Raw genomic sequence first — 14960 nt, forward strand, 5'->3', positions numbered from 1 at the left:
GCTGGAACACACCTGTAGTCAAAGTTTGGTTTGTTTAGCTTGCTGCAGCAAGGAAAACCATATCCCAGTAAGAGAATTTAGAAGGATCTCAGTAGGAAAGTTTGTGAAGGGACTTTGTGTAGGTTTGGGCTTATGCTGAATGATTCTTAGAAGGGTCTTGGAAAGGAGAAGCCAACTCCAGATTAGGTACTCGTGAGGCAGAGCAGCTTAGCAGGTGGGCACCTTAATATCCAGTAACTTAATTGAGGAGACATGATGAATTGGTTTGGCATTGGAAAAAAGCAGAAATTATACAAAAAGGAGATGTTACTCATTTTTCAGCTGTGGTATAACCATGTGGTATAACCATGGCAGAAACACTGAACCGTTATGTATGAATAAGGATGCTATATGTGGTCTTGACAGTGTCCCACTGGAAGCCATTTTTTTTCTCTGCTTCAGATGGTCTGCAGGAATGTTTTTGTATTAGTAGGAAGGAACGTTGCATTGTGATTCCCAGCAAAACTTAATTTTCATTTTCTCAAGATTTAGCTCTTTTAGAACAAAGTAATTCCACTAGATGTTTTTATTCATGTTTTTAAAGTGTTCCGAAGTACCTAATCAACTACATTATTAATGATGAATTAATGCATAGTTTAATCAAACAGCGAAAAATTGATTAAAATCTAGAATCAGTATGTTTTTGTGGGAAGTGATAGTTAAATGTGCTTATGAGACTTTTCACTACTTTGGTTGGATCCTACAGATCCAACAAATCATAAGATTATTTGTTTTCCAGTAGCTTATTACTTAGGAGAGACCAGAGAGAGACAATCAGTAATTTTACCACAATGAAGTAAATTATCACAAAATGGCATGTGCAGAGATGAGGGAAGATAAGAAACTTTTCTTAAACAAGGAAACTTCCCAAATAGTGTTACAATTAAACTTGGGCTTGGAGTTTTGTAACATTCTGTTAAGGGAAAACCAAAATTTGCATGCAAGGAGGAGGCTGACAGAGACAGATATGAATGTCAAAGTATTATTCACATGCTTTGTTTTCCATAGGTGATATCTTTTCCCTAAGTACCACAGTGGAAATAAAAATACAAATTAAATCTATAGGAGATTTGTGTATCTGGCATGTTGATAAGAAAACTTTTAGATCAGATTCAGGATTGGCAAGGATGCAGTTAAATGAGCAAGCTCAAAAATTTCTGAAATGAGAGAAAATTCCTATACTATTCCTGTGGGTGATTTGGCAATTTGTACAATTTGGTAATTAGAAATGTTCAAATCCGTTAGCCCAGTGACTTCGCTGCTTGGAATTTATACTATGAAACTCATCAGCTATGCATACTAAGATTTACACATGAAGATTTTTATTGCAAATAATTCAAAATATCTAAGGGACTAGAAACAACATAAATATTTAACAAGACAGAAGAGAGTAAATCAATTATGAAACAGCCATAGACTAGAACACTTTAAAGCTATTTAAAAACATGTTTGTGAAGAAAATGTAATGACTTGGGAACATGGTCATCATATTACATGGAATGCAAAATAGTATAATCGAACTTTAGCTTCAGAGAGACCATTCTTGTCATATCTTCATCACAAACTATTAATATAGCCTGGGAAAGTGATTTAAACTATTTCATCCTCTTCCTATGGAAAATGGGTTGATTGGGGTAACATTTAAAGAGCTTAGTAACTTGCACCACGGGAAGAGTTGAATACATGATAGCTGTGATGGATGATGATAATATAATTTGAAACTGCTATTTTACTTCTAACTCACAGAAACGGTTATTCTACCTCCTCCAGCTGCTGTCATCTATTATTTGTATGTCTTCTATCTTGTTTAACATAGATAATAGCCAGAATGTGTTTGTATGTTTTGCCTGCAGAACAAATAGTGAAGGCTTTCAGATACCCGCAGCTACTAGTTACCTTCTAGGGGCTTTTCTGATCTTTGATTTCTACTGGACATCTATCTTCTGTGGAATTAGATATTGCGTTGTCTGTTTGGCAATATTTATGGTATTGCTTGGTTAGAGTGGAGGTAAAAATGGTAGCTAATAACAATATAATGTACTGATTTCTGGGCATTATGTATTTACACATAGGTTAACTCATTTAATTCTCACAGCAACTACATAAGGCAGGACTGTTATTCTCATTCCACAGATGAGCATGCTAAAGAGATTAGTTAGCTAGCCTAAATTCAGACAGATAGTTAGTAGATAAGCCAAGATTTAAGCCCAGGTGGTCTGGCCCTGGAGTGCATAATTCATCAAAATACTGTCTTTTAAAAAGATTGGAGTGTAAAATCCATGCAGGTATGCACTATAACTCACTCATATATCACTGAAATTCTACTTCTTACCACTGTGACTGGTAAAAGTGACGACCTCAATAAATCTTGCCCAAAGCATGACTGATTGACCCAACAGTGAAGAGGATGGACATGTCATGTTCCAAATGCAATCTGGAGCTTGAAGCAATCCTGATAATCATTCTGCAGCTGCCCTTTACCTCCGAGGCTCTTAGGACAAGTATTTGCTGTTGAAGAGGTGCCATAATACAGTTCTTTGTCTTATTAGCTGTCGTGCTACAGCATTCTTATTTGTGGTGGAAACATTTTGCCCACCATTTGACCAGTGATTTCCAAATAATGGGAATAACACAAAATATTAAGATGACTTCCAAATTGTTCTTTCTTATTTTAGCTGCATAATTACCACAGTTTTATCAAACACACACATACATACCCCAAATGTTTGCTAACAAAACAAATGTGATTTATTTCCAGTTTATACTTAGAAAATTCACGGCTTTGTGGTGGCATGTGGCTATAGATCTGAAAGCTGAGAGCATGATTTTGGCTCTTGTTTTAGGTTTGCTTGACTGAATCGTTTATTATAACTACAATTTTAAAATTCCTTAGAAACATGAAACAATCTTTGCCAGAAGTACAACTGCTTTCCATCTAAAATGCCAGCATTTCAGCGTGTCTTGCAACATTTTAATTAGTTTGCTTATGGAAGCAAACACATGTATAAAACACTGACAGCAAAGGAAAGTCTCCCTCACCATAATTAGTTTTTGCAAAGGATTACTTACATTTTCATAATTATTCAAATGTTTTTGTACAAGGAATTTTACATTTTAAATAGATAATTATACCTCCATAACAAACCATTGCAAATTAGAAGCTTTGATATACCATTCTAATTCTTGGTACAGTGCACTGTTGGTATTGCCATTAGATCACACATTTGTTGTTTAGAAAGATAGCTCTGCTGTATCAACCTGTTAAATGTGAGTTATTGCCAGAAGATTTGTTGTCCTTTCATGTAGCATTCTGTTTTCAAGGAAATCCAAGCTATACAGTTTTCAATAGTTAAAGAAGTTCAGAATTTTCCCATCTGAGTTAGCAATGAGTGTTTCAGCACATAAAATTTTTCTGTAGATGTTGTAGAAATAGGCTGAGTGCTCTAAAAAGAAAGTGAGGGAAAGACTCAAGATTTCTGTAACTAAATTAAGAGTCAATTGATAACTTTATATATTACTTCTAGTATCACTGTGCCAGACAGATTTATTATTTAGAGAAAGTTATAATTTATAGCATATACATTATATATTAAGTACAAATATAATTACTGATAATTATATATTTATATAATAGAAATACATATTAACTCTTAAAAGTAATTTTAAGCAATAGAAATGAGCAGAAATAGAAACAATGATCTTTTCTAACCTTATCACACTGATAAAGGCCCAGGCAATATTATGAGCTCTTGCTAGGAAGTTAGGTAAGTTCATACCCTGGTAAGATAGAAAATGGAGTGTGATTTCTAACTTTGGATTTGTGAAGAGTTCCTTTCTGCTCCAAAATAACTACTGATGTTGACCAGGGCTTTGCTAGATGTAATCATGAGAAGAAGAAAGTATTACATTTATGCCGGTCCCGATAAACCCCTAAGATGACAGTGCAATCGCACTGGCAAATCAGGAATTTTCTTCTTTTCAAAGAAAATAAGCATCCTATAACCATTGCTGAGATCTGACATAGCCTCACAGAATTTTTTTTAAAAGATAATTTGACAAAGTCCCTGTGAAACAATAGCAGAATCTTGCATTTGGAGTCAGGGTAAAATGTACCTTTTAAAAATTATTTCCCATTTAATATTTGTCTTTAAAGCTAAAATAAAACAGATAGGTGGAAATTGTTGTGTTTGGGTGCTGGAAATGTTACACATAAAGCTTTGTGTTAAATCAGGCACACATGTGAAAGCTCCAGGGAGATTAGAAACAGAAATAAATTCTCACTCAACAGCTTGACATTTACCATCAACAGACATGTGAAAGTGGCACAGGTTGTGCCAAAAAAGATAGTAAGTTATCAAGAATATAATTTTGTGTAACCTGGGCCAGTTGAAGCATTTTAATGTGCTTAAATGAGGAGAATATTCAAAGATAATTACATACTTACAGACTGGATGGTTTGGCTGTCCTTTTTTTTTATTGTGCAAAGAAAACATGATGTCATAAGAACATGCATCCAGTGTTTCCAAGGATAAGAATGAAATAGCTTTTGGTATTTAGTATTGTGTAAGACATTTAAAGCCTGTTTCATCATTTATTCGAATATTTGTTCCAAGTCCAAAACTGACATACCTTTTGAGAGAATGATAAACATTTGCTAATAATTATCTTTTATATGTCTAAACCAAGCCATAATCCACAAATAATTAGTTTCCAACTGTTGCATCAGTGCATTGTGTCAGAAAATCATAACTGTATTCCTACATAATTTGGAGAATGGCAAATTTGGAAAATAATAAACATATTCCAGAAATGCATCCTAGGAGACCAAAGCCCAGTCCAAATCAGTTTATTATAGCTACAATTTTAAAAAATTGTAGTTGTAAGAAACAAGTTGGTTGAGCTTTGATATGTAAGGTTAAACCATGACCATTCCTACAGAAACTATTCTAAAAAATTGAGGAGGAGGGACTCCTCCCCAACTCATTCTATGAGTCCAACAATGTCTTGATACCCAAACCTGGCAAAGACACAACAAAAAAGGAAAACTTCAGCCCAATATCCTTGATAAACATCAATGCAGAAATCCTCAGCAAAATACTTGCAAACCAAATTCAGCAGCACATCAGAAAGCTAATCCACTATGATCAAGTAGGCTTCATCCCTGGAAGGCAAGTTGGTTCAACAGACACAAATCGATAAACGTGATTCATCACAAAAACGGAACCAAAGACAAAAAACCACATGATTATCTCAAAAGATGCAAAAAAAAAGGCTTTCGATAAAATTCAACACCCCTTCATGTTAACAACTCTAAATAAACTAGGTATAGTAGAAACATACCTCAAAATAATAAGAGCCATCTATGACAAACTCACGGTCAACATTATACTGAATAGGTAAAAGCTACCAGTATTGCCCTTGAATACCAGCTCAGGACAAGTATGCTCTCTCTCACCACTTTTGTTCAGCACAGTATTGGATGTCCTAACCAGAGTAAACAGGCAAGAGAAAGGAATAAAGGGCTTCCAAATAGGAAGAGAGGAAGTCAAACTATTTCTGTTTGCAGAAAACATGATACTATATCTAGAAAACCTCATAGCATCAGCCCAAAAGCTCCTCCCACTGATAAACAAGTTCAGCAAAGTTACAGGATACAAAGTCAGTGTACAAAACTCACTTAGCATTCCTAGACACCAACAACAGCCAAACCAAGAGCCAAATCAGAAAGGCAATTCTACTTACAATTTCCATAAAAAGATTAAAATACCTAGAAAACCTAGAAATACAGCTAGCCAGGGAGGTGAAAGATCTCTACAATGGGAATTACAAAACATTGCTCAAAGAAATAACACAAGACACAAACAAATGGAAGAAGAATCCCACACTCATGAATAGGAAGAATCAATACAATTAAAATGGCTATACTGCCCAAAGCAATTTACAAATTCAATGCTATTCGTATCAAACTACCAGTGATGTTCTTCACAGAATTAAAAAAAAAAAAAAAAACTATTTTAAAATTCAAATGGAACCAAAGAAGAGCCCAAATAGCCAAGGCAATGCTAAGCACAAAGAACAAAGCTGGAGGCATCATATTACCAGACTTCAAACTATACTACAAGGCTACAGTAACCAAAACAGCATGGTACTAGTACAAAAACAGGCACATAGGCCAATGGAAAAGGATAGAAAGCCCAGAAATAAGGCTACATATCTATGAACATCTGATTGTCAACAAAGCTGACAAAAACAAGTAATGGTGAAAAGACTTCTTATTCGATAAATGGTGCTGGGAAAACTGGCTAGCCATAAGCAGAAGACTGAAGCTGGACTCGTTCCATACACCATACACAAAAATCAGCTCAAGATGAATTGAATACTTTAATGTAAAACCCACAACTAAAAACCCTACAAGACAACCTAGGCAATACCACCCTGGACATAGGAATGGGCAAAGATTTTATGGCAAAGTCACCAAAAACTATTGCAGCAAAAGCAAAAGTTGAAAAGTGGGATCTAATTAATTGTTAAGAGCATCTGCACAGCAAAAGAATCTATCAACAGGAAAAACAACCTACAGAATGAGAGGAAATTTTTGAAAACTATGCATCTGACAAAGGTCTAACATCCAGCATCTATAAGGAACTTAAAAATTTGCAAGAGAAAAACAAATAGCCTCATTTAAAAGTGTTCAGACATGAACAGACACTTCTCAAAAGAAGACACACATGCAGCCATCCAACAAGCATGTTAAAAAAATCTCAACATCACTGATCATTAGAGAAATGCAAATCAAAACCACAATGAGTTACCATCTTATACCATTCAGAATAGCTATTATTAAAAAGTCAAAAAGTAGCAGATGCTTGTGAGGTTGCAGAAAAATGGGAACACCTATACACTGGTGCTGGGAGTGTAAATTACTTCAACCTTTGTGGAAAGCAGTATAGTGATTCCTCAGCGAGCTAAAAGTACAACTATCATTCAACCCAGCAGTCATATTATTACATATATACCCAGGGGAATAGAAATTATTCTACCATAAAGACATGCACGTGAATGTTCAGTACAGCACTATTCACAATAGCAAAGACATGGAATCAAACTAAGTGCCTATTAAAGACAGATTGGATAAAGAAAATGTGGTACATATATACCATGGAATGCTATGCAACCATAAAAAAAGAATTAGATCATCTCTTTTGCAGGAACATAGATGGAACTGGAGGCTATTATCCTTAGCAAACTAACTCAAGAACAGAAAACCAAATATTACATGTTCTCACTTATAAGTGGGAGCCAAATGGTAGGAACTTATGAAGACAAAGAAGGAAACAACAGACCCTGGGGTCTAGTCGAGGGGGGAAGAAAGAGGAGGGAGAGGAACAGAAAAGATAACTATTGGATACTGGGCTTAATAGCTGGATGAGGAAATAGTGTGTACAACAAACCCCTGGGACATGTGTTTATGTAACAAAATTTTCATATGCACCCCCAAACCTAAAATAAAAGTTTAAAAGGAAGATTGAGCCATATGGCTGATATGTGATCTACAAAATCAGCAATTTCATGTGGTTCATTCCAAAAGTAGTTGTGTTTTATAAGTTCATATGACACTTTTTCACTTCAACGCTACTATTACTCATTATCTACATTATTACATTGCATTATTATCTACTTTTATGTAATAAATCTCCCCAAAGTTTAGTGGCTTAAAGCAACAAAAATTTATGTCACATTTTCCATGAGTCAGGAATTCAAAAGTGACTTAGCTGAGTTGTTCTAGTTCAGGATTTCTTGTGAAGTTACAGTTAAGTTATTGGACAGGGCTGAAGTTAACTGAAAGCTTGACTGGGGCTGAAGGATCCACTTGCAAGGTGGCTCGTTCACATGCCAAGAAAGTTACTGTTGGTTGTTGGCAAGAGGCCTTACTAATTCCTTGCCCCAAGAGCCTCTCTATAAGGCTGCTTTAATAACCCCGCAATACAGCTAGCTTAACCTAGAAAAGGATCAAAGAAGTAAAAAGGAAGTCCACTATCTTGCTCAGCTATCACAATGCCTTTTATGACCTAGTCTTGAAAGTCAGGCAACATCACTTCTACCATATTTTGTACCCTAGAAATGAGTCACTGAGTCCAGCCCATAAGTAAGAAGAGGGAGAATTAGGTTATACCTTTGGAAGAGAGGAGTATCAAAGAATTTTAAAGCCACCACAACAGCAATAGTTACTTTCTATGCAAACATACGTGACTAATGCTCATACAATGCTTTGAATCACAAGTTCATTTGGCGAAGGCAAGACACATATTTTTCCATCCTGGTGCTTTCTTTCTCTACTTATCTCCTCTTCATCTTCCAATCTTTCTGCAAAAACCTCATTCTTCTCTCTTTCTTTTTTCAGCATCTCTGCCGAGATACAATATCTGAAAAGTAGTAGTCTTTATTATTTGCCATTTCAAGGACCTATGAGACAAACATACTTGAACCTTGTAAGAAAGTAAATGTTTAATGAAGTGAGGCATGAGTTTTATTCCAGCTGTATTTATATGAAACTTTAAATACACATATTTTGTAAAAAACTAGCCCCACAATTTGTTAGAGGAAAACTTACTTATTGTGAGCCAGCATAACTGAGTTGTGGTTTCAGCTTAGTGACTAGCTGTCAAATATTAGATAAAAAGCTCAGTCTCACACCTCAGTTTTTCTTATGTCTACAATGAGGTTACCTGTAAGGTTTTGTTTAATGAAGAAATAGTATATGGTTATGATTAATAGTGACATGTGGAGTTAAATGTACATAATGTAATAGCACAGAATTTTGTGGGTTTTTTCCCCCTTCTGTTTGGTGCAGTTATATAGGGCAATAACAAAATACCCCATGGTCCCCCGTATCCTCCTTTTTAAAAATGTTAGGAACCAGCCCAGACTATTCTACAGGCAAATGATTTATTAACTGTGTATCATTCGGTCAGGGTCACCCTTGAAAAAAAATTGGCATGTACTGGAGATAGTCACAACTATTTTCTATTGTGCTAAGTGTCATCATGTCCATTGAGCAGGCTTTTGGAGCTGGTGAGCCTGAATTTTGGAAGCTGTATACTGAGCAAATAAGCTTTCAGATTTGAAGTTCCAATTTTAGATATTAATATGAAGAAAATATGTTTTGTTTTTTCATGTTTTTTACTTTTCTTGGGAAAAGTAAATTTTTTTAAAGTTGAATATTTGTGAATATTTTTATACAGTCAAGGTCACTAATGCAGGAAACATTTGTCATAATGCCGAGCACCTAAACATGCCTTTCATATGCCATCTAGCCTTGCTCCCCAAGAAGACTTTTCAAGGTGTTAATTTGCCAATTTGCTTAAATATGTAAATTTGATTAAATTTACAATGAGCTATCTAGAGACATAGATATAATACAAAGGTCTTGTACTCATGAAAGAGTAATTGAATAAGAACACATATGGAAATTCTTACTAATATCAGGCCTAGTCTGGAGACAAAAGCAAAATCTGATTACAAACATATGTCTCAGATCACAGACAAACTTCTAAGCTCTGAGACAATTTAGCAATAACTTAGGTCACACCAGAACACACACATCCTAATCTACTTTTGCCAGTGATGGCATAGTTCCTGGGTTATGTTTCTCCCCCTTTAAAGCAAAAATAAATAAATTAAAAAGCAAAGGCAAAACACGTAGCATATCTAATATTCCACAATATTGGCCCTAATTTAAATCCTAGGTTTATATCATACCAGTAACAGACATCAAACATTCATTTAGTACTTACTTCTTAACAAGTGCCTGATTGGTGAATGTGCATTTGCAACAAAGTAAGAAACAGACACTGCTCTCAAGAAGCTGAATCTAGAATTAAGAGATTGCAGTAAACAGTACTAAAGCAGCATAAAAGGTTTCAAAGACATCCTACTACCTGTGGAGATGATTAATAAAAACACAAAACAGAACAGGGTAAAAGTAGTTTAAGTATTTCTCTATCTGGAAAAGAAGACTGGTCTGATTTATTATTTATTTATGAATTCTATAGTAGTGTCATTATTAAGATCTGGTGTATCTGATTCTTGCCTTTGGCTATACCAACTATCTCCAGGTCTGCTGAACAAAAAGCAAAGGAGAGAATTGGTGGGGGCAGTGTGCTTGCCCTTAAACAGCCTGCATTCTGCTCGTTTCTCCAAAGATGTACAAGAGCTATTGAATCATCTTTCTTGTTTGTTTTCTGTTTTTTTTAGAGACAGGGTTTTGCTCTGTTGCCCAGGCTAGAGTGCAGTGGTGTGATCATGGCCCACCATAACTGCCAATTGCTGGGCTCAAGTGATCCTCTTGCTTCAGCCTCCCGAGTAGCTGGGACCATAGACAGCCCCACCATGCCTGGCTAATAGTTATTATGATTATTTTTACATAAATTTTTTTAGAGATGGAGTTTTCATGTGTTACCCAGGATCATCTCTAGCTCCTGTCCTCAAGCAGTCTTCCCACTCTGGCCTCCAAAATAGCTGGGATTTCAGTCACCAGCCACCACACCAGGCCCTGAGTAGTCTTTTAGGTAGACCTGTAAACACAGTTCCCACCCCATCTTTTATTACTGTTTTTCATCTTTGAACTTCTGTCCCTTGATTAATTCTTTGCATTCCTTGAAAGCCAAATACAACCAATATCCAAAGGGACTTTATTAGCTGTGGAACCCCCCAGACAACCACCACCATACTCAAGCTTTAATTTAAAAAAAAAAAAAAAAATTTTGGTTAACTGAAATGTAGTATGTATATACAAAAGCACACAAACACAAATAATAAGTGTACAGTTCAATGGATTTCCACAAAGTAAACATATCTGTGTGACTACCATTGAGTCAAATGATAGAATATTACCAACACCCCTAGCAGCCCCACAGTGCTGTCCCTTGGAAATCAATCTTCCTCTAATAATAGTCATAGATTAGTTCCACCTAATACTGAGTTTTATTTAAATGGCATCATACAACAGGTACTCTTTTGTACCTGATTTCTTTTGTACAATATCATGTTTGAATGATTCATCAATGTTGTTGTATGTAGCAGTGGTTTATTATTATTATTATTTTTCCTGAGACGGAGTCTTGCTCTGTGGCCCAGGCTGACATGCAGTAGCACGATCTGGGCTCACTGCAACCTCCGCCTCCTAGGTTCAAGCAATTCTCCAGCCTCAGCCTCCCAAGTAGCTGGGATTACAGGCATGCAACACAACCGGCTAATTTTTGTGTTTTTAGCAGAGATGGGGTTTCACCATGTTGGCCAAGCCGTTCTCTAACTCCTGACCTCATGATCTGCCCACATTGGCCTCCCAAAGGGCTGAGATTACAGGCATGAGCCACCTGCCCAGCTGGTTTATTATTTTTCAGTGCAAAATAGTTTTCTATTATGTGAATGTACGAAAATATATTTACCCATTCTGCGGTTAATGGAAACTTTGGGGCTGTTATAAATAACACAACCATAGGCAATGTAGTACATGTTTTTGGTGATTATCTGTTACATATAATATGTCTCCTGTACTCTTCTGTGTATTTCCTGTTACAGGCTGGATATTTTCTCCTGATCTATCTTCCAGATCATTTATCTTCAGCTGCATCCCTCTGTCATGCTGTCAATTTTAGTTATTGTATTGTTTCAATTCAAAATTCTCCATGTGATCATCCTCTTATAATTCTCCACTTGGTCATTTATCTGAAGATACTAATCAAAACTATTTTAAATTTGTTTTCTTATTACTGTAGTATTTGTGTCACATGTAGATATGTTTCTGTTGTCTATTGTTTCTTCTGGTCCTATTACTTAATATCTCTAAAAAAAAATTTGCTGTCATTACCAGTCTTCTGAATGAGAAATTTTAGTGATAATTTAACCTATCCTCTGGCAGGCCAAGAAGAGGTATATTACTCAAATCTGATCAGATCTTGAAATAACTTAGGCTAGTTTGCAGCGTCACTAAGGTTCGGGATACCTCTAGTTTTCCCCCATATACGTGGTGCATCGCTCAAGGTGTCCCAATTAGAGCCTGAGTGTTTGCTAGGGCCATTCTTCCTTGAAGGCTCTGAAGTAGAAGTTTGGTCTCCCTAGAACTGTGGAAATGCTGAAAACTTCAGATTTCCCTTCAGATATGTTTGGCTTTTTTCAACACACTTGATGCCTGGCTCATTTGCATCTTATCCTGTGTCGTTAATCAGATGACTCAACGGAAGAACAGGTATTGATTGCCAATCTCACTTTAATTTTTTTGATTTTCGTGGCTACATAGTAGATACATAGTAGATATATATTTTTTTCGCTACCATACTAGGTATATATATATATATATATATATATATATATATATATATATATATATTTCGTTGGTACATAGTAGGTACATAGTAGGTTTATATTTTTGTGTACATAGTAGGTATATATTTTTGTGTAAAAATCACATCAAAGTAAACGGGGTATCCATTACCTCAAACATTTATCCTTTCTTTGTGTTACAACCAAATTATATGCTTTTAGTTATTTTAAAGTGTACAATAAATCATTATTGACTGTAGTCACCTTGTGCTATCAAATACTAGGTCCTATTCATTCTATCTAACCATATTTTTAAACCCATTAATTATTCCCATCCTCACTACCCTTTGCAACCTCTGGTAACCATGATTTTACTCTCTCTCTCCATGAGTTCCATTGTTTTAATTTTTAGCTCCCACAAATAAGTGAGAACATAGGAAGTTTGTCTGCTGTGCCTGGCTTATTTCATTTAATGTATCTTCCAGTTCCATCCATGTTGTTGTAAATGACAGGATATTATATTTATGGCTGAATAGTACTCCACTGTGTATATGTACATTTTCCTTATCAATTTGTCTGTTGACACACACTTTGGTTGCTTCCAAATCTTGGCAGAGCAGTGCTGCAACAAACTATGGAAGTGCAGATATCTCTTCAGTATACTGATTTTCTCTCTTTTGGGTATATACCTAACAGTGGTATTGCTGAATTGTATGGCAGTTCTATTTTTAGTGTTTTTGAGGAACTGCCAAACTGTTCTTTATAGTGGTTGTACTAATTTCATTTCCAGCAACAGGGTTCCTTTTTCTCCTCTTCCTTGCCAGCATTTGTTATCGCCTGTCTTTTGGACAAAAGCCTTTTAACTGGGATAAGATGATATCTCACTGTAGTTGGGATTTGCATTTCTCTGATGATCAGTGCTGTTGCGTACACTTTTATATCCTTGTTTGCCATTTGCATGCCTTCTTTTGAGAAATGTCTACTTAGATCTTTTGCCGTTTTTAATTGGATTAGATTTTTTTTCTTATTGAGTTGTTTGAGCTCCTTATATATTCTAATTAGTAATCCCTTATCAGATAGATAGCTTGAAAATATTTACTTCCATTCTGTGGACTGTTTCTTCAATTTGTTGATTGTATCCTTTGCTGTGCAGGAGCTATTTACTTGATGTGAACCCATTTGTCCGTTTTTGCTTTGGTTGCCTCTGCTTGTAGAGTATTACTCAAGAAATCTTTGCCCAGACCAATGTCCTGGAGAGTTTTTCCATTTTTTTCTTGGTAGTTTCTTAGTTTAAGATCTTAGATTTAAGTGTTTAATCCATTTTGGTTTGATTTTTGTATGTGGTGAGAGGTGGGGGTCTAGTTTCATTCTTCTGTATATGCATATCTAGTTTTCCCAGCACCACTTATTGAAGATATTTTCCTTTCTGCAATGTATGTTCTTGGCACCTTTGTTGAAAATAAGTTCACTGTAGAGGTATGGATTTATTTCTGGGTTCTCAATTCTATTCCACTGGTCTATGTCTGTTTATATGCCAGTACCATACTGTTTTCCTTGTAGTATCTCTGTTGTATAATTTGGAGTCACATAATGTGATTCCTCAAGTTTTGTTCTTTTTGCTCAGGATAGCTTTGTCTATTCTGGGACTTTGTGGTTCCATATAAATTTTAGGATTATGTTTTCTATTTCGTGAAGAATGTTATTGGTATTGTGATAGGCATCTATTGAATATATAGATTGCTTTGAGTAATATATGCATTTTAAAAATATTCTACCAATCCATGAACATAGAATACCTTTTCATTTGTTTGACCTCTTCAGTTTCTTACATCAGTATTTTATAGTTTTCATTGTAGAGATCTTTCACTTTTTTGTTTTATTCCTATTTAATTTTAATTGTAGCTATTATAAATAAGATTACTTTTTTGGTACGTTTTTCAGATAGTTTGGTGTTGTCATATAGAAATGGTATTGATTTTTTTCATGTTAATATTGTATCCTGCAACTTTACTGAATTTGTTTATCAGTTCTAGTAGTTTTCTGTCAGAGTCTTTAGGTTTTTCCAAATATAAAATCATATCATCTGCAAACAAGGATAATTTTACTTCTTTCCTTTTCCTTTCCAGTTTAGATGCCCTTTATTTCTTTCTCTTCTCCTACTGGTCTAGCTAGTACTTCCCGTACTATGTTGAATAACAGTGATGAAAGTGGGCATCCTTGTCTCATCCCAGATCTTAGAGGAAAACCTGTCAGTTTTTCCCTGTTCAATATGATACTAGCTGTGAGTGTGTCATATATGACTTTTATTATGTTGAGGTATGTTCCTTTCATATCCAGGTTTTTCAGAGTTCTTATTATGAAGGAGTGTTAAAATTTAGCAAATGCTTTTTTACCATCAAGTGAAATTATCATATGGTTGTTGTCCCTCATTCTACTGATACAAGATATCACGTTGATTGACTTCTGCATGTTGAACCATTCTTGCGTCCCTGGAAAAAAGTCCAACGTGGTCATGATGAATGATTTTTTTAATGTGTTGTTGAATTTCATTGTTTGGTATTTTGTTGAGGAAATTTGCGTCAATGTTCATCAGGGATATT

The 14960-nt window shown here is 35.3% G+C and overlaps 1 protein-coding gene and 1 long non-coding RNA gene across 3 annotated transcripts in view; one reads left to right on the forward strand and one right to left on the reverse strand.

The window, feature by feature from the left end:
* Nucleotides 1–14960, forward strand: part of ZNF385D (zinc finger protein 385D) — a 776796-nt gene that overhangs the window by 189940 nt on the left and 571896 nt on the right. The window lies entirely within an intron of this gene.
* The window catches only part of LOC129486325 (uncharacterized), a 46886-nt gene that overhangs the window by 9975 nt on the left and 21951 nt on the right, over nt 1–14960 (reverse strand). The window contains exons 2-3 of the long non-coding RNA XR_008658924.2: nt 9834–9910; nt 13–8462 (exon numbers count right to left, since the gene is read on the reverse strand). This is a non-coding gene — a long non-coding RNA (uncharacterized lncRNA). The remainder of the gene's footprint in view (nt 1–12; nt 8463–9833; nt 9911–14960) is intronic.

This window comes from Symphalangus syndactylus, chromosome 1, assembly GCF_028878055.3.
Source record: "Symphalangus syndactylus isolate Jambi chromosome 1, NHGRI_mSymSyn1-v2.1_pri, whole genome shotgun sequence".
In the NCBI taxonomy this organism is placed as follows: domain Eukaryota; kingdom Metazoa; phylum Chordata; class Mammalia; order Primates; family Hylobatidae; genus Symphalangus; species Symphalangus syndactylus.